Source organism: Lycium ferocissimum, chromosome 1 (genome assembly GCF_029784015.1).
Source record: "Lycium ferocissimum isolate CSIRO_LF1 chromosome 1, AGI_CSIRO_Lferr_CH_V1, whole genome shotgun sequence".
Taxonomy (NCBI): domain Eukaryota; kingdom Viridiplantae; phylum Streptophyta; class Magnoliopsida; order Solanales; family Solanaceae; genus Lycium; species Lycium ferocissimum.
Genome location: NC_081342.1, coordinates 30,694,628 through 30,722,009, shown reverse-complemented (window position 1 = coordinate 30,722,009; position 27,382 = coordinate 30,694,628). Strand labels below are relative to the sequence as shown.

The following is a 27,382-nucleotide window of genomic DNA, read 5'->3' as shown; positions in this document are numbered from 1 at the left end:
GTGCTACGTTCCAGTTGTTTGGAAGTTATTTTTCATTTTCACTCTCGAGGGCGATAGGAACCTTTCCCGGTTATGCCAGTGACTCTATATGGCCCTTCCCAGTTCGGGGGCTCAATTTTTCTTCGTTGGGGTTCTTGGTGTGAAGTGTGATCTTTCTCAAGACCAAGTCCCCAATCTGAAAGTGCCTAAGGTTAGCCCTTCGGTTATAATATCTTTGCATCCTTTGCTTTTGAGCTACTAACTGGATGTAGGCAGCTTCCCTCTTCTCGTCCACGAGATTCAGACTAGCAGACATTGCTTCGTTGTTCGAGTCTTCTGTAGCATGTTGAAATCTTAAACTTGGTTCAACAACCTCAACAGGTATTAGCGCCTCGGTCCCATATACCAAGGAAAACGGTGTTTCCCTAGTACTCGATCTTACCGTTGTGCGGTAGGCCCATTAGACATTGGGTAGAATCTCCTTCCATCAGTGCTTAGAGCCGGTCAGCCTTTTCTTTAAGTTCTGCAGTATAATTTTGTTTGTCGATTCAGCTTGGCCATTCGCGCTCGGGTGATACGAGGTGGACAAGATCTTTTTGATCTTGTATTCTTCGAAGAATTTGCTGACTTTGCTGCCTATGAACTGCTTCCCATTATCACATGCAATCTCCGCGGGTATCCCGAACCGACAGCTTATATGATCATAGATGAAGTCAATGACTTCTTTTTCCCTAACCTTTTTGAGCGCTTGTGCTTCAATCCATTTAGAGAAATAATCAGTCATAAGTAAAATAAAATATGCCTTACCCGGAGCCCAGGGCAAAGGCCCTACTATGTCCATTCCCCATTTCATAAATGGCCATGGGGAAAGGACCGAATGAAGTTCCTCACCCGATTGATGTATCGATGGAGCGTGCCTTTGGCATTCGTTGCATTTTCGAACGAAGGCTTTAGCGTCCTTCTCCATCTCGTTCCAGTAGTAACCGGCTCTGATCAGCTAGCACACTAGTGAGTCGGCTCCCAAGTGATTTTCACAAGTCCCCTCGTGAATTTTTCTCATAGCATAGTCGATTTCCCCCGGCCCCAAACATCTCGCCAAGGGACCGTAGAACGACCTTCGGTACAACTGGCCATCGACCAAACAAAATCTGGCTGCTTTGGTTCGAAGGGCCCTCGATTCTTTGGCATCGGATGGTAGCTTCCCTGTTTCAAGATAGTCTATGTATTTGTTTCTCCAATCCCAAGTGAGGCTAGTTGAAATTTATCTCAGCGTGGCCGGTCTCGATGATTGAACTCATCAGCTGCACCACAGCGCCGGAAATAAACCCTTCTGATTCTATCGATGATCCCAGGTTTTCCAGAGCATCGGCCTCATTATTTTGGTCCTGAGGCACGTGTTCCAATGTGCTTGAATCTACGAAGGACCACCTGTAGTTTTTCTAAATATCTCTGCATTCGATCGTCCTTAAACTCGAATGTGTCGTTCACTTGATTGACTACCAGGAGGGAATCGCATTTAGCCTCAATGATTTCGGCTCCCAAGCCCTTAGCTAGTTCTAAACCTGCAATTGATACTCGGCTTCATTGTTAGTCAAATTAATAGATCTAATAGATTGTCTTATTACATCACCAGTGGGTGGTTTGAGAATGATCCCCAGCCCGGACCCTTTCATGTTGGAAGCAAAGTCCGTGCATAAGGTCCAGACACCCGAACTAGTCCCCGAGGTAAGGAGTAATTCTTTATCGACTTCGGGAATCATGGCCGGTGTGAAGTCGGCCATGAAGTCTGCCAGTATTTGGGATTTGATAGCAGTCCGGGGTCTATATTCAATATCGTACCCGCTAATCTCTACAGCCCATTTTGCTAACCGGCCTGAGAGTTCGGGTTTATGCATGACATTCCTTAAGGGGTATGATGTTACGACACATATAGGATGACATTGAAAGTAAGGCTTTAATTTTCTAGATGCACTCAACAAAGCCAATGCTAGTTTTTCTAAGTGTGGGTATCGGGTTTCCGCGTCACCTAGGGTCCTGCTCACATAATAAATCGGGAATTCCATATCTTCTTCTTCTCGAACCAGGACACCACTTACCGCTACCTCATACACCGCCAAGTATAGATACAGCTGCTCGTTTGCTTTTGGTATGTGTAACAAAGGTGGGCTCGATAAGTACTTCTTGAGTTCTGCTAAGGCCTTCTGACACTTGGGGGTCCAGGCGAAGTCGGTTTTTTTCTTCAGCAATGAGAAAAACCTATGAATTTCGTCCGAGGATCTGAAAATGAATCAACTCAGGGCAGCTATCCGCCTGGTCAACCTTTGCACCCCCTTGGTGTTGTTTATCATGGTGATATCTTCAATGGACTTTATTTTGTCCGTGTTGATCTTGATCCCTCGATTCAATACCATGAATCAGAAAAACTTACTCGAGCCTACACGAAGCACATTTTTCGGGTTCGGCCGTATTTGTACTTCCTTAGTATGTCGAAAGTTTCCTGCAAATACTTTAAATGGTCCTCTGCTCGCAGGGACTTAAAAACTATGTCATCTCTATAAATTTTCATTGATTTTCCTATTTGATGTTCGAATATGCGGTTGACTAACCGCTAATAGGTGGCACCGGCATTTTTTAGCTCGAAAGGCATTACATTATAACAATATGTGCCAAACCTAGTCACAAAAGAGATTTTTTCTTGGTCCTCCGAGTCCATCCGTATTTGACTGTACCCGGAATAGGCATCGAGAAAACTCACAGTCTTGTGGCCCGCCGTGGCATCGATCATGCGATCGATGCTGGGCAAAGGAAATGAATCCTTCGGGCATGCCTTATTTAAATTTTTGTAGTCTATGCACATTCTAAATTTGTTTTCCTTTTTAGGACACCAGGATCAGGGCCTGTGATTGCTATTTGGTTTCTTCCCCTTTGTTCGACTTGCCGTCCTTCAATACTGAAGCCTTGGCCGTTGCAACCGCTTCTTTGACCGTGAACATTTCCACGCTCCGTTGTGCGTTGTCACCATAAATGGTTTTGATTCCTCCGGGGTCGGAACTTTAATGCTTGGTAAACTTTTCGAGCCGAGGGGTCACTACTCTCATGTTGTGAATCCATGGTCTTCCAAATAATGCATTGTATCCCATGTCTCCCTCTATCACATAAAATTTGGTCGGTTGCGTGGTACCAGCCGTGTTGATTGGTAAAGTGATCTCACCCTTCGTCATTTCACGCATTGCCATGTTGAATCATGGAGGACTCGGACCGGGGCACGATCTTGGTGCGAGTAGTCCCTCGTACCATGGTCTTAAATAATGCGATGACTCTCCATCGGATAATGTTAGCCGAGCTACCTAGATCAATCAAAGCACACGTTTAATTCTAAATTTATTAACAAGGGACGATATTACCGTTTAGGTATCATTGTGAGGCGTCGTTGAATGATGCCTTCTATATCCTCGTCATTGAACGAGATGGGATCGTCGGGGTCATAACTCTGAATACGCTTCTCTCTTGTTATGGAAACTTTGGCGCGTTTCATTACCGGCCCTTGGCAATGTTCGCTCCCCCCATAATCATGTGGATCACCTGGTAAGGCTCTTCCGGTCTATCTTGCTTATTGGCATCCACATTCTTGAAATGAGTTTTGGCCCATTCACTTAGGAACTCTCGAAGATGACCCAAATTAAACAAACGAGCGACCTCTTCTCTCAATTGTCGACAGTCTTCAGTTCGATGGTCGTGACTGTGATGGTACTTGCAAATCTGGTTCTTATCTCATTTTCTCGGGTCAAACTGGATGGGCCTCGGGTGTCGTGTTTTCCTGTTGCGAATGACAGCTGCTGCTATAGTTACCACATCAACGTAGAAGTTATACTCGGACAATCTCGATGCTTCTTTGTTTCTCGATGGTCTATCCGTCATATTCCTGTTCATTAAGCCTCGATGACTCGGGCCGCGATCATTTCTTCTATTGCTTTTGCCGGACTCACCGTTGCGCATATTACCCCTCCGATCGGGTGGATAAGGCTGATATCTGTCATATGAAGATCTTGGTTCTCGATCCATCGTTTTTCTTGATCGATCGTTTCCTTTGGTGGAATGCCACGACCCTAATGCAATTATCAAAATCTTGTCATCCTCGATCCGAATCTTCGATTGGTACCTGTTGTGCACATCGGCCCAGGCGATTGTCGGGAATTCTACCAGGTTCTATTTTAGTTCCAAAGATGTGATCGAGCTTCTCGGGTTGAGCCCCTGGGTAAAGGCTTAAACGGCCCAATCATCTTGTACTGGTGGCAGATCCAAATGTTCCATCTGAAACTGGGCCAGAAATTCTCGGAGGGTTTCGTTGTCCCGCTGTTTGACGTTGAACAAGTCTGACTTCCTTGTTTCAACTTTGATGGCCCCAAAGATGAGCTTTGACGAAGGCATCTGCAAGCATAGCAAATAAGTCAATTGAATATTCGAGCAAATGGTGATACCATATCATTGCTCCCTTGGATAGGGTTTCCCCGAACTTCTTTAGAAGCACCGACTCCCTCTGTTCATCTGCGAGGTCATTGCCTTTAATGGCAAATGTGTATGCGGTCACGTGCTCATTTGGCTCAATGGTCCCGTTATACTTCGGGATGTCGGGCAAGCGGAACCTTTTTGGGATCGGTATTGGTGCAGCGCTAGGTGGGAAAGGCATCTGAACAAACTTCTTCGAGTTCGGTCCTTTCAATACCGGGGGTGCTCCAGGAATTTGATCAACCCTTGCGTTATAGTTTTCCACCTTCTTGTCGTTTGCCTCTATCTTCTTTTCCCTCGTTTCGTCAGTTCTTCGAGCATTCTTATCAACTCGACATTTTGTTCGGGGTTGTTCCTGTTGTTCCCAGCAATGTGTCTATCTTCAATTTCCTTTGTCTGCCCAGATGGAGCAACGCTGGGTGCTCAATTCTGATTTTGCAATTGCGCTATAACCACCTGCTAGGCTTGTAATTGCGCCATAGCCATGTCCAACTGGTTTCGGAGTTGTTGCAACGTGGCTCCATTATCCCTACGTACTGGCACGTCACCTACTGATGATCCAATCTGGTTAGGATCAATTGGTACCCCATTGTCGTTAGGCACCCCATTGTCGTTTTCCTCGTGGTGGCTTGATTCGGCGTGAAAATTGACAGAATGAGAGTCTGACATATCGGGTATACCTGAACAAACTTCAAAGAACAAGTGTAAAAATATCGAGTGTTATCAAAACTCGTATTAAACCACCACTATTATCCTAGGCCCCACAGTGGCGCCAAACTGTTTACCCTAAAAATGGATAATAATTGAATTTGTACGCGGTGCTAAGGATATGTGGTTTGGTTTAATGCGATTGAGTTATTATGTGACAAACAATAAAGTAAACACAAATGTGAAAGATCTGACCACAATGGATAATGAGCGGCCTCGGGTCCTGGGGCCCGAGATCGAACCACAATGGCCAGGTAATGAACAATGAACAGTAGTGAAATACTTAGAAAGGCGACAGAACCCTTTGCTAACAATTGTATTGTACTTGTGCGCGTATGAGAAAAATTGCTGAAACTAAAGGGGTCCTCCTCTTTATATAGTACAGGAGTCCTAATCCTAGTACAAGTCTAAACAAGGCATCCAATCTTCTGTTATTTGATAGGAAAGATTGGTGCCCGAATATCCGGCTGGTGGCGAATATTTTGGCCTTCCCATTATGGTGATCAACTGCCTTCTCATCATACCTCGGTGTCCGACCCCAGCCGAACTGAACAACTCGGGGCTGACCGAACCGAACTCAATTCCCATGTCGGGAAATCGAGGATATCCCTGTCCTCGATTTTACCCGTATACAATATGCTTGCCTATTTAGTTTATTAAGAAATTAAAAGGAAAGATGCTTTTAGTCCATTCCACCTTTTATCCTCAAAACTCAATTGCACAGTCATTGGCATAACATCAACAAACACTTCATTTTTCATAATTAGGACATTAGACAGTAGACCAAATGGTGATTGGATGAGTGCTAAAATAATGCCAAACCGAATTAATAAATCAGTCCATATGTACTTCCTTAACACTTCAATAACATATACCCCTCTATTTCCATTTCAATTTGATTGTGTCACGACCCAACCCCATGAGCCATGACTAGTGCCCGAGCTGGACACTCGTATACGAACCTATCAAATGTAGTCAGATTGAAACTAAGGTAATATGGAAATTTGCAAAAGCAAGCTATAGACTCATAACGCCATATATCACAATGAACCTGTCTCCTGAGGAGTCACAACTAACCAAAGCATAACACAATATGCAAGCCGACAAGGCTGCCACTATATACGGAAATACCCAAAACGAACCGTATCGACATAGCTGACCAAAACCTATATACAACCCACACATGTCTACAGACCTCTAAGAGTATAAGAGTGAAATATGACGGGACAGGGCCCCGCCGTACCCCTGGATATGCATAAGTCTACATCAAAAGATCTGTACCAAAATAATCTAGGCTCCGGAACAATGGAGCTCTCCAAATAGCTGAGCAGAAGTCCTAGGCTGGGGGATCACCAAACCGAGTGTCTGTACCTGCGGGCATGAAACGCAGCCCCCGAAGAAAGGGGGTCAGTACGAGGAATGTACTGAGTATATAAAGCATGAAATACAATAAAGGAAGTCATAACTGAATAAAAGATTACAGGAGGCAAGTATGATAATCAAAGATACCGATGCACCTGTGCCTGATGAGATGAGAATCATGCATATCTATATCATATACCATACCCGGCCCATTATGGGACTCGGTGAATGAAGTCATATACATATACCATACCCGGCCCTCTAGTGAAGGTCTCGGTGTCATAATCATATCATATCATATCATATATATATATATATATATATATATATATATCCCGTACCCGGTCCTCTAGTGAGGGACTCGGTGAACAATGCAGTGAAACTATGCACGAATACATACCCGGCCCGAGACTCGGTGAATGATACATTAACGGCATGCACGAGCAGAATATCATGAGCAACCATATGCAAACTAAATCATCATCTGAGACTCAATAGAATAATTAGAATGAACTAACACTTGAGAACCGAAGACAACAGTCATATCACTATGGATTATATCAAAATAGGACTCCAGGAATCATAGACACGTATCAGGACATAATGAAATAGCTTCTGGGAATCAAAAACATTAGCCATTCTAGTATCTCTAAGAATAGGAGCTTCTTTGGAATTTATACGTTCGTCGTCTATTTGTCTCATATAGACCATGCCAAAAGAAAGAAGGGATAGCTTTACATACCTTTGACGCTTAATCCATGACTCGATATGTATACGTTGCCCGAAGTACCTCAACCTATATTAAGACGTTAAGAACTATGGTTAAGCTACGGAAAGGCTTAAAACTTGTTTCAAAGTTAGTGGTTTATTTCTAGAAAATTGGGCGGCATTTCCCCTATATCGTTCACTTCCCTCACATTCAAGCCAACTATAAAAACAACCAGAATAACATCAACAACAACACGTCCAAGTTACCATATCAAGAACTAGTCAAAACAAGATCCAAGAACACCTCGAAACAGCCCGCACCGCACGCACAACACTCCAAATCAGTCCACACGTTGCACATTCAACAATAATTAACATAACGACCACGACATACTCAAGTTATTCCTAATGATCTATAGCCACAACACATCATCAAAAATGACCTTACAATAACATGCCCCAAACAGCCCATCATTACAACAACACAAATACATAATCATAACCACACTTATAATCCTTCAACTCAACAAGAACAGCCCCTAAATACAATATAACAATGCCCAACAACAACCTCAAATAGCAACATAATCACGTGAAAATTTTCCCCAAAAATCTCATCAAAACAACCCACAACCTCATGAACATCTAATCCAATTCATGTCCCAACAATTTCATATAAACAACTACCGCTTTAATTATCAAGATTCCTTTATTTTTAACACATGATCCATAACAACAACAACAACAACAACAACAACAACAACAACAACAACAATCAAACCTAATCCATCATTATTAAATTAAGACAACTCCAATATAGCCAAACAGAACCTTAACGTTAGCATATACAATTCCTTGCATCCAATTCCGCTTAATACGAGTTAATCTCTCAAATACAACATCATTTACTCCAATTACACTATAAGAAGAAGAAATCTTACCTTGAATTAGCTAGAACAGATCCTACAATCACTTGCACCAATTGCACCACTTCTTCTTCCTCAATTTAAATTCTAACGTGGCTGCTCCTTTAAATGTTTAGAACACCTCTAGGGAATTATAATTTCCTTTCTTTCACAATCTTGAAGCTGGCCGTGAGCTCAAGGTGCCGCCATGGCTGTTTGTGATTTTCTCCAAGTGAATTGTGAAGATGAAATATGTGATTAATGAGTCATCAACTAGGTATATATATGCAGCCTGCCCATTTGACATGTGTCCCACTTTAGCATGTCATCATCCATGCTCCAATCATAATTGTCCATATATTTTAGTGGGGCCCACTTAATAATCTGATCATGGCTATTAATTAATCCCTAATCTTCACTAATATCTCCACTAATTGTAATTAATTAGCAAACCGTGCATTATTAAAATCGGGATTAAAAGTCCTTGTCTCATATCTCAAAAATTATCTTGTCCTTGAACTTATGTCGATTAGCTTACGAATAATCCAACGTACAAAAATACGGGATATAACAGATTGTCTTACTTTTTTTTAGTCGATTTAAAAAAGAATGTCTCTTTCCTTTTTTTTTACAACTCTTTAATTCCAACTTTATACATGACATGTGTAAGATGTCATGACCCAAATAGTCGTGAGTGACACCCACACTAAATCTCCTAGTGGGTGAACCATCCCCTTACCCAATTATCAAATCATTTAAACAATTATAAAACAATTACCAGAATTAAATCATAAACCCGTCTAGTCATGCCATAAATAAATTAAAGTGCGGAAATCTAACTATTACAACCCCAAAATCCGGAAGTCATCGTACAAGGACTCTAAACACAAATGTCTAAAGAATGAACAACTACCTATAAATGTAAATAATGTCTGGAATGAAAATAGACATCAAATAAGAAAGATCTTCAAGCGGCATGGCAAGATTAGGAGCTCATCCTCTGATTTGAATGGGAAATAGCCCCAAGCTAGATATAAGGTCTGGAAGATGTCTCTGGCACACAATCTACACTCAAATAAAAAGTGCAAAGCAAGGTAGTATCAGTACAAACACTATGTACCGGTAGATATCATAGGCTGACTAAGATTAGCATCATGCATACATTCATAAAATTAACAAGGTAGGCAGATAGGCACACACCACATAACCAAATAATGTCATCAACATAATAGACAGCCAACACAAGAATAAGAAGAGTCCAGCCACAACCATCAACAAGAATAATACAAGTCCGATGCAATGCAATGCAACAATAATAGTATCTCAACCGTGTACACACATGCCAACTGGTAATGTTTTCCCAATTAGCCATGACCTGCAGGGGACCCATGGTGTCCATGTACCACTCGCTTCGAAACTGACCTCGGATCACGAGCCCATAACTAAGCCACATCCTCACCCCTGTCAAATGTGTATCATAATATGAATCTCAACTTATTTCCAGTCCAACAGTCAATATGGAATATGATCAGCCAACAATATCATGTCAAGAATTACAAGGCATCAAGCCACAAGTCATATTTAGACTCAAGTAAATTAACTGATCAACATAGTGAATATGTAATCGTCTCAATCAACAAGAAGAGTATATATAAACTCCTTCCTTCTTATAACACAACAATTACACCTCCGATTTCAATACATAAAGTAATGGAGACAAGCCCATAATGTCACACCCCAACCTTGGGGGGGGGGGGGGGGGGGGTCGGCACCCGGCACCCAAAGGCCCAAGCGAACCAATCGTGATGTCTGAACTCTGTAATATAAATCATAAGCTGACAAGGCCCAATAACATACATATGCATAACTGAGGCCGACAAGGCCAACAAAACACTTCAACACTAAATGATAGTCTGTAAGCCTCTAAGAGTACTAAAATGCAACAACTGGTCTAAACAGGGCCCCGTCGTACCCAACCCCATCTAAATATATGTATATACATTCATGCATCCTATCTAATGACTCTGACCATCAACTAGGGACAATGGAGTGTGGACATCCCTGATGAACTTTGGTACCCTCGTTACACCAATGCCCGCATTTTGGGCATGATCACAGCGTCCCCAAACAAAAGGACGTCAGTACGAATAATATACTGAGTATATAAGGCATGAATAACAACATAATGAAAGTATGGAAGAAACATGAGATAGGAGAAGTAACCTGTACATCTGATTGCCTCTTAAGGTGGATATCCTGCATGCTTAGCTTTTAAAAAAAATATTTTTCATACATATATAATATAAGTGTTAGTGCTGCGGAACGTGCAGCCCGATCCATAAATGTTAGTGTTGCGGAACGTGCAGCCCGATCCATATATCATATCATCCCGCGTCCGGGGCATCCCGCGTCTGGGGTATCATCATAACGGTCTATTAGTGGTGTGCACAATAGGTATCATACCCGGCCGACTATAGCGCAGCTCGGTAATGAAAATAAATACATATATATATATATAAGTGCAATGCAAGATCGACTCGGAAGAGATATCATAAGAAACGAAGTGACCTATCGTCGTTACCCTCCGACTATCATTATTGTCGCTACATTCTTTATCTTTTCAATTCAAGAAACAATATGTGGAGAATAGGAGATATACTTCAATAGTAATTATATAAGTGATAAAGATCGGCTCAACTAAATAAAATACCATTAGCTCAACCTCAACATGAAGAATAACATAGTGAACAACCTTTTTCCAATCGACCGTAAAAGATACGAGTTGCGGGAAAGTACTACTACACAACCCATATTTAAATCAAGAAAACAAGCTTCACCATTAGGGAGTGGAATCAACTCAACTTTAATGGAAAAAGTACCACGATGAACATTATACTTCTGTAGGTAAACAAGAAGGATAAGAAATGTGAGAAAATATTTCAATGTGAACTATTCATGAGAAGAAGTAAGGTTAATCATTTTGGAACAACCTCGATACATGTTTAACGGAAGACCTTTCAAATGATAACCAAACGGAATATGGAAGCATGGAGAGTTATTTTATACGAGTCATATAGGAAGTAGAGGTTAGCTCGTTCATTCTTGGATATGATCGACACAAGTCAACAGGATAACATTCCAAAAAAAAAAAGTGCATTTGAATTCTAGTCATGCCAAGAAAAGAAAAAAAAGCCCTACATACCTTGATGACAAAGTTTTCCACGTTCCACGAGTCCTCGAATACCTTACGAATGATAACCTACATCATACGACCAATTTGGTATCAATTCCAAGTTCATAGCTTATGGAAATACTCATTGAGGCATTTCATCGAACAACTTGCGGGCGTAGGTTCGTAGGGTCATTTGTAGTTCAATTCCTCCATACAAAACTACCATTTTCTTTTCCCTTACTCCTATTCCTCATTATCATTCCATCCATAACTCCATAATTCCAAGAAATGCATTTAAACCACAAGAAACAGGAAACAATCAAGTTCATTCATAAGAATTTATATGAGTTCATAAGAGTGGTATTCATGGGATTTTCTCCCCAATTTCTAAGTTAAATACTTGGAGAAGCTTAAGAGAATCATTAAAATGAAGAAAAATACCTTAATTGATGAAGAACATTCCGAAACAAAGATTACTTCAAGGCGAAGTTTTCATTCGAGAAGCAAAATAGTGAAGAAATCACGATTCCGTAATCACCATGTTGTTCTTCATGTTAAAGTTGACTGATTTGCACTTGGATTGGTTTGGATTCATGGGGGATTTATTTGGAGAGTATATTAGGGTTTCCTTGGTCTTTGAATATGAAGAAATAGGGATAAAATCGTGAAAAGGTGATATATATACAAGGACAAAAATTAAGCCACCGACCAAGGTCCTCTGTCTAGCAGAAGTTTGCACCCTTTTACGGAAATGTGAATATCTCTCTACTCCGACATCGTATCGACGAACGGTAAAATGATGTGGAAACTAGACTCGTAGACCTTAAATTTGATAGGTAGATCACCCCTTAACTCCAAGTATATTTAGAGAAGCTCCTAGACGATACCCAAATTATGAAATTTATAAACTATATGTAGATTTGTCGGCTTTCGTATTACAACTCGTTTGAATTACAAACTTAACAAGCGACTATTATACGATTCAAATACTTCATATCATTACTTGTTAGCATGTGAAGCAAATCTCACCCAAAAGTACAAGTTATCGTATTCCCAACTTGCCGATGTTAAAACTAGTCCCCTTTGATTCATTCACCCTCCAAACCTTCCGCCACTTACTAATATTATTTATAGACTCTTATAACCATTTATATTAATAAGCTCAATTCCTTTTAACCTCAAGATATTTTCTTTTGAACTTGCATCGACTAACTCATGATGCGACTTTAATGTGCAAAAAAATAAATCTGGGGTGTAACACACAAAACCAACCAATCGCAGTACCTAGGAATTCCTTTTCTTACCGAAGACCTATACATGCTTTCTCCCATCAATTCTATTACATATACATTCAACTAATCAAAGTCTAACTCAAGTAAACCATAACCTACCTCAAAGCCGAACTGGAACAGTGCAATTACTCCGCAATAGTTTTCCCCTTTCGCAAAGCTTCAGAACATTCAAAGTCTAGCAACATAAGAGTAGTGAATCATCTACTCAAACAAACAACAATTGGGGAAGAGAACCCAACTACGTCTACCCTTTTCAAATGGGTGAACTATTACTAAGTGTGAATTCATCATAAAATCAACCCCAACCATCATACTATTCCAATTCATGGGTTTTCTAATCAATTCATCCCCTTTCAAACGTATTTAGGCTAAAGTTTCCATTTTTATTAGAACCCTAAGTCTCAATCAATAATTTCCACCATTAATAATCAATTTCTCACTCTAGGAAGTGATAATCTATACTCTTAGATGATTAAACAATAATAAAATTGATAACCCAACAATTATTCACGGGTTTGCAATTTCTAGGGCTCTAACCTTTTCTTCCACCATTAAAGGACCCTTAATTCATGTAGGAACTTACGAATGACAATGGAATCATGAACAATAAAGGGGTTGGAACTTACCTTCAATGGAGGACCCACCAAGACTCTAAGGAATTCGCCTCTTATTCTCTAGGAAACAGTTTTTAGTGTAAAGTGAGGAATGACTCGAAATTCCACAATATAAAAGTCAGTTCTGCCTCCCGTCGACCGCTATCGATGTTCCGCTACAGCGGTCTCGCTATAGCGGGTATTGACCGCTATAGCGGACCTCATTAAATCTCATTTTCCCGCGGCGGCGAGCCTCGCCCGCTATGGCGGACTATAGCAGTAATACCACCGTTGCAGCCGTCCAAATCGACCAGTGAGCTCTGGTTTTTCACCCAAAATCTTAACACCAATCCGAGGCCTTACAGACGCAAACCAAACATGTACATATACATAAAAACACGTTACGGACTCACCCGTGGCCTCGGAATTTGCAACGGAGGTCTAATTTACCAAGTATATAAGACAAGTTTTCAAACAAGTGCACAAATAAAATCAAAGGCCTTATTTCAGAATTCTAGCTCCTTAAATTATCACTAGACTCGCTCCTAGTTTCGAAAAGGACTGGCGGGGGGTAAAATGGTCACAATACCCATAACGACCTAGCGGGTCATTACATAAGACCACAAGATTAAAGGGCATTTTGGTACATTCTACGTATCTTTAGTTTAAGACCACAAGATTCAAGCTTGCCTAGTGCAGTTATCTCTCCTATGTGATTTGCGAGCTATTATACAGGAGCGGGGTTTACCCTGTGCGCACCCCAAAGGGTAGCGGCTACAGGTTCCCTTGTCATTAAAAAAAAAAATCACAAGATTCAAAAGTCCTTATTTACTTTCTTAAATTCCGTGCCAAGTCAAAATCAGACAAACAAATTGAAATGAAAGGAGCAGTCCATTTCTACTTCAATAACATATATTCACAAGTATTTTCTCCACGAATCAAAGAAACTTACTCTTTTTGAATTGTGTAAACTTTCTTCAGGTAGAATGTTTGAATTGTCAACTTAATAAATGCAGATATTCTTTTTGGGACAAACCGACACTTAAATTGGGACAGAGGGAGTATTCACAATTACTTTCTCCACGACGAAAATAAATTCAACACGAATCAAGAAACCTAAAGAAGAAGTGTAGCTCACCTCGCGATCAATATTGATAGTTTCAGCAGCATGACGCATAATGGAATGAACAAGTTTGCTTTTATTATACCTTTCTTCACAACCCTGAATATCTTCCTCAGACACCCTTCGTTTACTAAGATCAATATAACCTTGGTCTTTATCAACCCTTAGGACCATAACAGGCTCTATTCTACCGACTTTAATGAGACTACTAATACTCCTAATTGTCCGACGAGAAAGCTCAGAGAAAAGGATCGTGCCTTCAATGTTATTGTATTCCAGGAGGGAAAATAGGCACCACTGTCAGCCATGCTTTTGACTTGTAACATTACAGCTTGGTCTACTTCTGGATACTTGGACTCGTACATTCGACATTCTAGGTTCGGAGCCATGACTCACGCGTCCGGAACGTGCAAAACGAGAGAGGAAACTCTAGATATACCGAGATATAATTTTAACAACAGATGCCGGAAAAGTCTAAAATGGCCTCTTAAATAGGACAAATTTTGTGGGGCGCCATATTTTAATCCCCATTTAACCGGTGTGTCTTCATATGATCCAAGATTTAAATTTTAAGGATTTAATCTTAAAAAAATATTTTAAATGTTATGCAACACTATATATATAATAATTTTTTACTCATAAATTTATGCTCCGCGCAAAAGTTAAGGTTTCAATTGAAACCCCACTTATAAGGCTACATACACTTCTGTGTATCTTAATTAGGTTTTATTTTGCCTCCAAGTGTTTTGATATCCGTATCATATCTATCCGTCGCTAGTTCCTATTACCTACCAAGGATTTTTCTTAGCTTTTAAATCCATATTACAATAGTTATTTTGCACGAATATCACTATAATTAATTTCAAATAAAAGTGTCTATTTCTTCTTAGTTATTGTATAATAGTATTTTTCTACTTTACAGAAATTGAAATATAATGCATTGAAAATTTTTCAAATATATATATATATATATATATATATATATATATATATATATGGTTGTTTTGGACAAATTGATGATAGGGTTTGTACTTTATGGTAAATGGAACTTATGTCTCAACTTTGAGCTTATTTTGGAGCAGAGATTTTTAAATCGTGTAGTTATTATTGTCACACCCGTTCCCTCCAACTATCATTATTGTCGAAAACCCTAAACGTCGACTCAATATATTTTTATATATATATATATATATATATATATATATATATAAATGGAGAAAACAGATATACATACATACGGCATAAAATAAAGTGATCCGCCATATCGTCAACAAAATAATGGCCCTCCAAACTAAAGAACCATGACCATTAGCTAAAGAGTATGACCCGCAAATATATACAAACATTCAAGAAACAACATAGAAAGAGAACAACTTCTTTACTTCAATCTTGAATTTAAAGTCCCCGATAAAAGATGAAAACGCAACTAAATAAAGTACCAATATGTAAAGCGAAAATCAAGAAAGACAACCACCGTGCAATTTAAAAAGGAAGAAATCACATACGACCCAATCCAACCTTCGCTAAGAGAAGACAGTCAGTGGTCGCAACACAAGCCTTAAGTAAATAATCGCAATCCAACAACTTTAATGGAATCAAGACATCACACTTTAATGGAAAAAATAACAATGAACATTATAATAGCTTTCAGGTAAACAAGCCCCGATATCAATAATGTGAGAAAATATTTCAATGAACTATTCGGCATTGCCGCTTCCGGTTAATCACTGGAACAACCTCGATACGTTTAATAATAATAAGACCTTTCAAATAGTAATAATAATAATAAAATATGGAAGCCTGGAGAGTTATTTTATAAAATATCAGGAAGTTCGGAAGAGTTTTGTACACACCCCGTTCAGTGGTTTTGGAAAAGCCTTAGAAAATAATATATCACACCCCCTTCAAGTGGTTTTAGAAAATCAATAATAAGTAACAAGCTTTAAAAAAAAAACACTCCCTTCGGAGTGGTTTTGAAAAGTTTTATAAAATACCACTTAATAAGTCATTTAAAGAAAGGCAATTCGATTACATTCCTTACGACGTTTGAGCATTTTTCCAACAAGTTCCACGAGGATACTAGTTCAATACCGAATGAATAGTAACTACATCATATTTCGATCAATAACCCCCGAGGCTATCAATTCAAGCCTTATAGCTTGGACATGCCAAATACCAGGGAAGGAATAGCTTTACATACCTTACGGGTGCGTATGCTCGTAGCTCAATTCCCGTTTCGTCCTAATCGCAAATGGTCACCTTTACCATACAAAGAGTTAGCATTTCAATCTTGGTTCATACTTATTTGGCTACCTAAATTTCTCATTAAGATTCCATAAATAAGCATCCCCGAGATTCAACTCGGCTCAAAAAACAACAACCAACCCAACAACAACATCAACAATATCAACAATCAAATTAAAACGCATTCTAGCATAGTTAGCACTACTTCCTTCATAACGCAATAACTTCCATTCCAATTTCACAATTCCAAGTTAATATCAACGCTCTTCATACTTATTCACTAATTCAAGACCATTCATATATATGTCAACATATTCACATTATTTACGAAATGAACAAAATTTCCATAAACCATAATTCATCCCAAACTTTCCGCAATTGCATCAAAATTACAAAATTGCATTGACATCTTCCAAATTCATTCACAACAACATTAATTCACACCTTAGACCATCGCTTCCATCATTATATAAAAATCATATAAAATCATAAAATTTTCCATAGCAACATACATGCCATTCCAACGCCAACTCAAGTCGCTAAGCCTTTACTTACGTCACAAAAGTCACAACAATACAATTAACATGTTATATAAATCAAGTTCACCTCTTCTCCACACCACAAGGCTCACGTGCCACATCCATCATTCACACACACACACGCCATGCATACACACGTTATACTTTCATAATTCTCGTCGAATTCTAATCATCATAACATATAAATTCATTCCATAACTTAAAACATAGAATCTTACCTTTTTCTTGAATTTTCAACTTTCCGCCAACGGAGTTCTTTCTCCAAACCAATTATACTATGCATCGTAGAGCACCTCAAGCTTGTTAAGAATTCGCGAAGAACAAGATTTTTGAAATCAAGATTAAGCTCCAAGAATTTTTTCTTTTCTTTTCTCTTCTTTCTCCTCTTACCGTAGCCTTCTTTTTTTTTTTCTCAATCTTTTTCTTGAAGTTTCTAATGATAATCATGAATATATCCTATGATTAATTCATCACATGGTTGGCAAATGACATGGTCTTGGGCCTAATGTTGGCCGGCCACCCTCGATGTTTGGGCCTCAATTTTTTTTTTTTTTTTTTTTGAGCCCAATTGGCTAGAATCGTATTTTGCAAATTCCCGAAACAAATTTCCAAGATTCCAATTTTTGCCCTTGGCCTCTCCAATGTTCTCGTGTCCAATATTTCCATAAGTAACCATCACATATATATAAAATCAAACATATTATTCTTACAAATCACAATTATGCCCAAATTTTCCGAATGCACAAAAACACGGGACGTAACATCCTCAAGACATTTCCTCGAATGTTAAATTAGCCTTATTTTACAAGTATTCTTTCGGGCTAAGGTTCTTTAATTAGACAAAAAAATAAATCATCCATCGATTAAAACAATCAACCAACCAATGGTAAATTAACCTAAACTCTTACGCGTACTTCATTCCGAAGACCTATACATGACACGACGCGGGGTCCCGCATCGGGACTATTATCATATACATTCACCACTAATCAAAGGTCTCCGTCTGTGTGGGATAACGCGTTCATTGTGTGGGTCAAGAAATGAGCCGATTGTACAAAGATCCAGACACTCTCTAGCATAGTTGCTCGATCACCACAAGTATAACAAACGCCCCGTTTTAGAGATTCAAAAAAATGGCGTCTCAAGTCGCACATCGAGAGAGGGATCATCTACCCGACCAACAACAACCCGACGCATAGGAAGAACTCGTCCCCGCCGAGGGAATATATATGTCAATATATAAAAACAAGCCGTTCGAAATTGAAGACGCACTATTACTATGTGAATTCATCATAAAACCTTTATTGAGGCCCTCCAACCATCATAAAGGTGACTTTTGGGCTAAGTGTAACGAGGTTTTCTATCAATTCATTTTGGGCATAAGCTTGAACAAAGCTATATCCATTTTTCGCATGGAACCGCCATAAAGCTCCCCGTAATCAATAATTTCTCACCATTAATAATCAATCCTCCAATATCTCGCAGAAAAGTTAATAATCTCGCCAAAGAATTAAACTCTACACTATACTCTCAACAATTATTCAGTGAAGAAACCGGTCAACCTTGCCCGCAACTTGGCATTAGATGGGGAAGTCCGAATGTGACTTGTGCCACGCGCGAGACCCTTTTAACTTCCAGTCGAAACATGTATCCCCTTCGTAGCCTAGAAGAATGATAAGGATATTGTGGAATCCGTAGCCGAAGGATTATGTCGGAATACATGAATAGATAAAGGGTTCGATCAAAATATTTTGGGTCCGTGCCTTAAACTGGGGGTTGATTAATAAAATGACTCTGCTCGGTATAAAGCCTTTATTCTCGTAACTCCTACGCGTTTTATACCGAGTAGCAAGCACCGAGTCAACAAACGTATTGGCATCTTCGGCATTTCCCGATCTCCCGACGCCGGGCATCCGACCGAGTTAATTCCGAGAAAAGGGATAATCGCCGGAGCCGGGGCCGGATGGTTAAAGGTCTTGGGTTCAAACAAGGCGATCGAAGTGGTGAATTAATGATGAGTTTGAATTAATTCGAGTTGTAGAGAACATTTTGACGCTCCGTTCTCCAAATTTGATAAGTCCGAGCTCTTGTGGAAATGTGTGGGACATTAGTAATCGCATCGTCCCCAATCGTTTTAGAGTATTCCCCGCCGTCGCTTTACCTTTCTTAGCGGCATTACCGAAAGCACACAAGATCATTAAATTGTGGACATTTATGTACAACACCGCTCTATACGCACGATCTACACCATGAAAAAAAGAAGACACCCTATTAATGTCTGCGATCTTCCTATTTATAGATGTGGTGCACAACACACCGATAAACAAGACTCTTTAGGACACAAGATTGCGAACGCACCGATTGAATACCACTTTGTCACACCCCAATCTTCAAGGTGGCGTTGACGGCACCCATTTTCATTAAAAAAAAACCCTTAAACGTCGACTCAAAATTTTTTTTTTTTTAAAACGAGAATTGAAAATTGTAAATGAAATACCAAAATCGACACGTGGCTCAAGGCACCTCAAAACATGATATATACATACATACGGCATAAAACAAGGCGAGTCAAATTTCTATTCCGCCATTTCATAACAAAATAATGGCCGATTCACAAACAAGAACTACATCTCACCGTTCGTAATCTAAAGAGTATGACCTTTATATACACAACATTATACCAAAACAGAAACTTCGACGAGGTCGTTCGACTCTCAACGGCCTTCCCCAACTTCACCGGTCGCGTCCCCGAACATTCTTTTCGATAATATATTTGTCCCTCAGGGGGTTTTATTTTCATTATTTACCATGTAAAGCGAAAATAAATAAACAATATTACTTTCAATTTAAAAAGGGAAGAAAATAACATTCGAACACCCGCAACCTTCGCTAAAGGGAAGACATAAGTCATGTAGCAGTCGCAAACAAGCCTTAAGTAAATAATCGCAATCCAACTAACAAATGATGATCAATATTGATAGTTTCAGCAAAATAATAATAATGATAAGTTTGCTAAATATTATACCTTTCTTCACAACCCGAATATCTAATCAGACACCCTTCGCCCGACTAATAATGAATATAACCTTGGTCTTTAATCATAAAGATGGGGGCCCTTCGTCGATATAGCTGACCGCATAATAATAACCCACACATTCGGCATAATAGTAATAATAATAATAAAATATCGCACCCCCTTCGGAGTGGTTTTTGAAAAGTCTTATAAAATATCACACACTCCTAATGGTTTTGTACCGACGAGTGGTTTTGGAAAAGCTTAGAAAATAATATATCACACCCCTTCGAGCGGTTTTATTCCAGGAGGAAAATATCACACTGTCGAGTGGTTTTGAAAAGTTTTATAAAATATCACTTAATAGAGTCATTTATGGAAGATTCAAGGCAATTCGATTACATTCCGGCAAGATGACGTTTGAGCATTTTTCCAACAAGTTAGGAGGATACTAGTTCAATTGCACCGATATATAATAGTGCTCCATTTGTGAATTGATTTCGACGAAATTATGGGCTTAAATTCAATAGTATACCTAGGACATGCCAAAAGAGGAAGGAATAGATTAATACCTTATGCCTTATGCTCGCTTGAGCTCAGTTTCGAAATATAAATATATACCTTTACCCGGTCCTTTTATTCAACAGAGTTAGCATTTAAATCTTGGTTTATTTGGCTACCAAATTCGGTGAAATATAAATATATAGCATCCCGATTCAACTCGGTCAAAATAACAATAACCAACCCAACAACAACATCAACAATATCATCAAATTAAAACGCATTCTAGCATAGTTAGCACTACTTCCTATATAATAACTTCCATTCCAATTTCACGATTCCAAGCTAATATCAATGCTCTCATACTTATTCACTAATTCAAGACCATTCATATATATGTCAACATATTCCTCATTACTTTTCTAAATGCGCAAGTTTTCCATAAAAACCATAATCCATCCCAACTTTCCGCAATTGCATCAAAATTACAAAATTGCATTGACATCTTCCAAATTCATTCACAACAACATTAATTCACACCTTAGACCATCGTTCCATCATTATATAAAAATCATATAAAATCATAAAATTTTCCATAGCAACATACATGCCATTCCAACGCCAACTCAAGTCGCTAAGCCTTTACTTACGTCACAAAAGTCACAACAATACAATTAACATGTTAAATAAAATCAAGTTCACCTACACCACAAGGCTCACGGCCACATCCATCATTCACACACACACACACGCCATGCATACACACGTTATACTTTCATAATTTCGTCAATTCTAATCATCATAACATATAAATTCATTCCATAACTTAAAACACAAGAATCTTACCTTTTTCTTGAATTTTCAACTTTCCGCCAACGGAGTTCTTTCTCCAAACCAATTATACTATGTCGTAGAGCACCTCAAGCTTGTTAAGAATTCGAAGAACAAGATTTTTGTCAAGATCAAGCTCCAAGAATTTTTTTCTTTTCTTTTCTCTTCTTCTCCTCTTAGCCGTAGCCTTCTTCTTTTTTTTTTCAATCTTTTCTTGAAGTTTCTAATGATAATCATGAATATATCCTATGATTAATTTTGGGATCACATGGTTGGTTTAAATGACATAAGTCTTGGGCCTTATATGTCAAATCACCCTATGTTTTGGGCCTCAATTTTTCTTTTTTTTTTTTTGAGCCCAATTGGCTAGGAATCGTATTTTGCAAATTCCCGAAACAAATTTCCGAGATTTCAATTTTTGCCCTTGGCCTCTCCAATGTTCTCGTGTCAATATTTCCATAAGTAACGACATACACACCACATAAAAATCAAAGCATAGCCTTATTCTTACAAATCACAATTATGCCCAAATTTTCGTGTGCACAAAAACACTGGGTTATCTAATTCAAAGAAAAGCTGGAATTTTAGCCAACTTTTACATTTACATGAAAAAAATTAAAAGAATGCTAATTAAATGAATTTGTAAGATTTGTTGTTGTTTTGACAAATTAATAATTGAGGTTTCTTCTTTATGATATATGAAACTTATGTTTTAAATTTGAGCTTATTTGGAGTAGATTTGAGTGTTGAATCGTGTATTGAATTTTTGAAATTCGATGAAAAAAATTATTATTTTTCGAAAGAAAAAAATGGAGACAGACATGACTGAAATTTTAGTCAATTTTTACATGCACCACAATTCAATATGCCTGTGATAACTTTGGCAAGTCAAGTAAAACTTCAGTCAAAATGTCCGAAATATGGTCTTGTCAAGTCCATAACTTCAGTCAAAAATATTCGAACTTGCCTTGGCAAGCTATACTAAACTTCAGGAAAAAGTATTTGATATTTGATCTTCACAAGGCCACACATCAGATAAAAATATCTAAAGTCAAATACGAATTTTCAACTTCAGTCGCATACATCTGAAGTTTTTTCTTGAAGCGTATAAACTTGTCAAAAAAAAAGGGTCGGCTTCGGATTAAAATTAAATGACGGCTTCAAAAGCAGGTATTTGTGCACTTCGCCCATTCTAATCTTTAAGTAAGAACTTAATGCTCTTTATCTCTGTCGACTTTTACACAAAACCTTAATAAATAGCACATGAATTTCGCAAATGATAGTCGGGAGCATAAGCCTTTCATTATGCAAAAACTTAGTTATAAGAGCGGGGTGGGTGAAATGGAGGCTCACCTACGGGGTGCTGTGCGATAAGAATGTGTCGCCAAGGCTGAAAGGTAAATTCTACAGAGTGGTGGTTAGACCCAAATTGTTGTATGGGACAGAGTGCTAGCCAATCAAGAACACTCACGTTCAGAAGATGAAAGTAGCGGAGATGAGGATGCTCAGATGGATGTGTAGGCATACCAAGAGAGATACGATTAGAACGAAGTTATAAGGGGCAAGGTCAGAGTGGCCACCATGGCGGACAAGATGGGAAGCGAGACTAATATGGGTCGGACATGTGAAGAGGAGGTATGAAGATGCGCCAATTAGAAGGTGCGAGAGGTTGGTGGTAGCAGGAATGAGGAGAGGTAGAGGTAGGCTGAAGAAGAACTAGGGGGAGTTGATTAGACAAGGATATGACACAGCTTCAGCTGACTGAGAACGTGACCTTAGATAGGAAGATTTGGAGGTCAAGGATTAGAGTAGAGGTTAATAGGTAGTTGAGTATTGTCTCATTTTGTATGGGAGAGTTAAGGGGCTAGCCTCCTCTTCTCCGTTTTTTAGTAGTATTATTTAGGTATCGCGTAGTTCCTTACTCTTCAGGGTGTATTACTATCTGTTGCTTCATCTATTTTGTATCTTGATATTTTATTGTCTTATTTTCTTTGAAATCCTGCATCGATTACATTTCTTTTGAGCCGAAGGGTCTATCGGAAACAACCTTTCCACCTCACAAAGGTTGGGGTAAGGTCTGCACTGTTGGATTATACACTCTCCAGACCCAACTTGTGTGATTATATGTTGTTGTTGTTGTGTGACCAAGTTTGTATGATGGAATCATCCACTTCCCTGTATTCATATTCTTTTTCCTTCAATTACACTTAATGGAGTAATTAGATTCAACTGGAAATGAGGAAAATGAGGCCTCTGACATTGAATGAAATAGCTTCATGCCAGTGAAGCCATGAGTATAAATTACCTATTGGCAGCACAATTCAATGCATGCCAGCAGAGTTTAACTTGTTGCTAATAACTCTGCAATGCAGGTAAAGGTCACCTTGAAGATTTCAACAATTTCATGCAACCTGTTTTTAAATCTTACCACCAGACAGTCCCTAAAGTGTTTTACCTCAAGCCCCCGATCACCTCCGCCAACAATATGCTCTCGACGTCCAAATTGTAGTCTTAAGGGGAAATTAATTTTTTTTTATAAAATATTGTGCTGTGCTATAAGGGATCTAATTAGATCCACCTGGATCTTTTGTTGTTATCCTAATTGTTGTGCTCTATTCAAGTTCTAGTTAGTTAATTCTACAGTGATTGAATCAATCAAGCACATAATTTATCCAACATGAAATTAATTAATAGGACAACCAGCGACACGAAGTGCGGTTTTCAACTTCAAATTAATTAGCAAACACGGAAAAGTCAATTACAGATATGAAATATTCACACACTTATTGCCATAACAGAAGATAAGAGGAAAACAAGGGTAGTGTCTGTATATGATCAAAATCATACCATCAAGAAAAATCTTTCATAGCCGTCCGCCCGGGAGAAGCTCATGGTCATCGCTGGAGAAGAAGGAAGGGTATCCAGAGAGATAGATTTTTTATTTCCTGCCAGATATGAACAACAAGTACGAACTATGCACGTGTGTGGGGTTGCGTACATACAAATCTTATGTCCCACATGTACGGTGCACGGTGCACTTCACCTAACGAGTCCCAAACCAAAATGACTTAATAAAAAATCAAGTGAATCAAAATACCCTAATAAAAAAAAAAGTTAAAAAGTTACAAAAAATCTACCTTTAAAAGCGTTCAAGATGATTTCTTCTAGGCACGTTATTCTTTGCCAAGTTAAAAAAAAAAAATAAGGCAGTAAAAAATCTTCGTTATAGAAAAAGTACCAAAAAAAAAAATTGGCCAACTTTAATTTTTGCAACACTTAGTGTTTTTTTCCATACTTTGACCAATGATTAGTCGTGTGTCAAGACTCAGAAACGTCAATATTTTATATATAACCTAATATTTTTTTCTGCGTACTATAATGTAGATTAAATACATCAAGAATATTTAAACATTCGGATCGTCATTTTAGGGGTTGAAAAGGTACCCGAAGTAAGTTTTATTTGGAAACTTTAGGTTTAAGTGTTCTATATACATAGACGTCCATTTTTGTTTGAAGACTTGTTGTCATTAGCTTAAAGTTTTTTTATTTTTAGGGTTTAGATTTAAGTGTGTTATTTTTTAAAGAGTAACTTTATTTCGAATATACGCGATTTTTTGCGCTCGGACGTCCGATTTAAGCGATTTTTTTTTTTTGCAACATATTCGAAATAAAGTAATGCCATAAAAAATAAACACTTAAGGAACACTTAGTGTTTTTTTCCATAAAAAGATCGCAACATCTTATTTTAATAAATCTTTTCTTTGCAACACTTAGTGTTTTTTTCATACTTTGACCAACGATTAGTCTTGTGTCAAGACTCCGAAACGTCAATATTTTATATAGAACCTGATATTTTTTTTCTGCGTACTATAATGTAGGCTAAATACATCAAGGATACGTAAACGTTCGGATCGTCGTTCTAGAGGTTGAAAAGGTACCCGAAGTAAGTTTTGTTTGAAAACTTTAGGTTTAAATGTTTTATTTTTTAAGATTTTGATTTAAGCATGTTATTTTTTAATCAAGACATAACTTTATTTTGAATATAAATATAATTCTAAAAAATATAGGGAGAAAAACTAGTTGTAAAGTGATCAAACTTTAGATGGTCATAACTTTGCACTCGGACGTCCGATTTACGCGATTTTTTTTTATTTTGGGTATTTTTTCGAGATCTATGCGGACAAACCGCCGACCGAGCCGATTTTAAAAAAAAAAAAACACCTTTTATCCCATTCAATTTCAATTTTTTTTCAAATTGGTGTGAAATTTTCAGTTTTATTTACTTATAATATGATGATACACAATAGATTTCAACGTAAAAATTTCAGGGTAATGTAGCTGTGAATGTCAATTTCACTTTTGTGGTTTCAATTTTTTAAAATAAAACTGACTAATTTTCTCGACATATAAAGTTGACTAAAATAACCTTACAGTCAAACACTAAGTTTTTTCAAACAAAACTTGCTTCGGGCACCTTTTCAACCCCTAAAATGACGATCCGAACGTCTACGTATCCTTGATGTATTAAGCCTACATTATTGTACGCAGAAAAAAATATCAGGTTCTATATAAAATATTGACGTTTCGGAGTCTTGACACAAGACTAATCGTTGGTCAAAGTATGAAAAAAAAAACACTAAGTGTTGCAAAGAAAAGGTTTATTAAAATAAGATGTTGCGATCTTTTTATGGAAAAAAACACTAAGTATTCCTTAAGTGTTTATTTTTTAATGCGTAACTTTATTTCGAATATGTTGCAAAAAAAATCGCATAAATCGGACGTCCGAGCGCAAAAAATCGCGTATATTCGAAATAAAGTTACGTTTTAAAAAATAACACACTTAAATCTAAACCCTAAAAATAAAAAACTTTAAGCTAATGACAACAAGTCTTCAAACAAAAATAGACGTCTATGTATATAGAACACTTAAACCTAAATTTTCTAAACAAAATTTACTTCGGGTACCTTTTCAACCCCTAAAATAACGATCCGAACGTTTACGTATCCTTAATGTATTTAGCCTACATTATAGTATGCAGAAAAAAAATCAGGTTCTATATACAATATTGACTTTTCGGAGTCTTGACACACGACTAATCATTGGTCAAAGTATGAAAAAAAACACTAAGTGTTGCAAAATATAAAGTTAGCCAATTTATTTTTTTTGGTACTGTTTCTATAACACGGTATTTTACTGCGTTATAGAAAATAAAATAAAAATTTAACTACTTCTATAACGCAAGAAAATATCTTGCGCTAAAGCAAAGCGAAAATTTACTTTTACGCTAAAGATAGCTTTGTAACTTTTTTTTTGTGGGGTATTTTGGTTCACTTGGTTTTTTATTAAGTCATTTTGGTTCCGAACTCTTCACCTAACCGACTACTATTAACTCTTTATTTAGGCTGAATACCTAGATAGCCCCTTAAATTTGACACATTTTGTAAGTTAGACACTTTAATTTTGTAAGTGACCAGATAAACACTTAAATTTGGTAAAAGTGTATCTTTTAAGCATCTCACCGTGACATGGCAAGTGCATGTTTTGCATGCACTGAAGCTGCGCTTGAATAACTTAAATTATGTTTTTTTTTGTTACTCATTTCTTTTTTATGGATGCAGCTATTACATTCAAGAAATTACTCCGTGTGGGCCTTGTAATTTCAGCTTACTCCTCTATTTATTTCTTCATATTCTTTTCTTTCCTCATTAGCATCATATTTTGCATAATTACACAGACCTTTTTTCATAATTAGATTATTATTATACCACTAAAAAATATAATTTTATAGAAGAAAACTAAAATGATTATACAAACAAATTTTTAATCTTTTCAATGTGATACTGCAAAAATCAAGCATTATACCTAATAAATGGATATTTTTTAACATCAATCTTGTATTAATGAA

The 27,382-nt window shown here is 37.9% G+C and overlaps 1 pseudogene; it reads right to left on the bottom strand.

The window, feature by feature from the left end:
* Positions 1 to 8,951: 8,951 nt before the first annotated feature.
* LOC132063962 (eukaryotic translation initiation factor 2 subunit alpha homolog) lies at positions 8,952 to 14,737 on the bottom strand (annotated as a pseudogene).
* Positions 14,738 to 27,382: the final 12,645 nt, after the last annotated feature.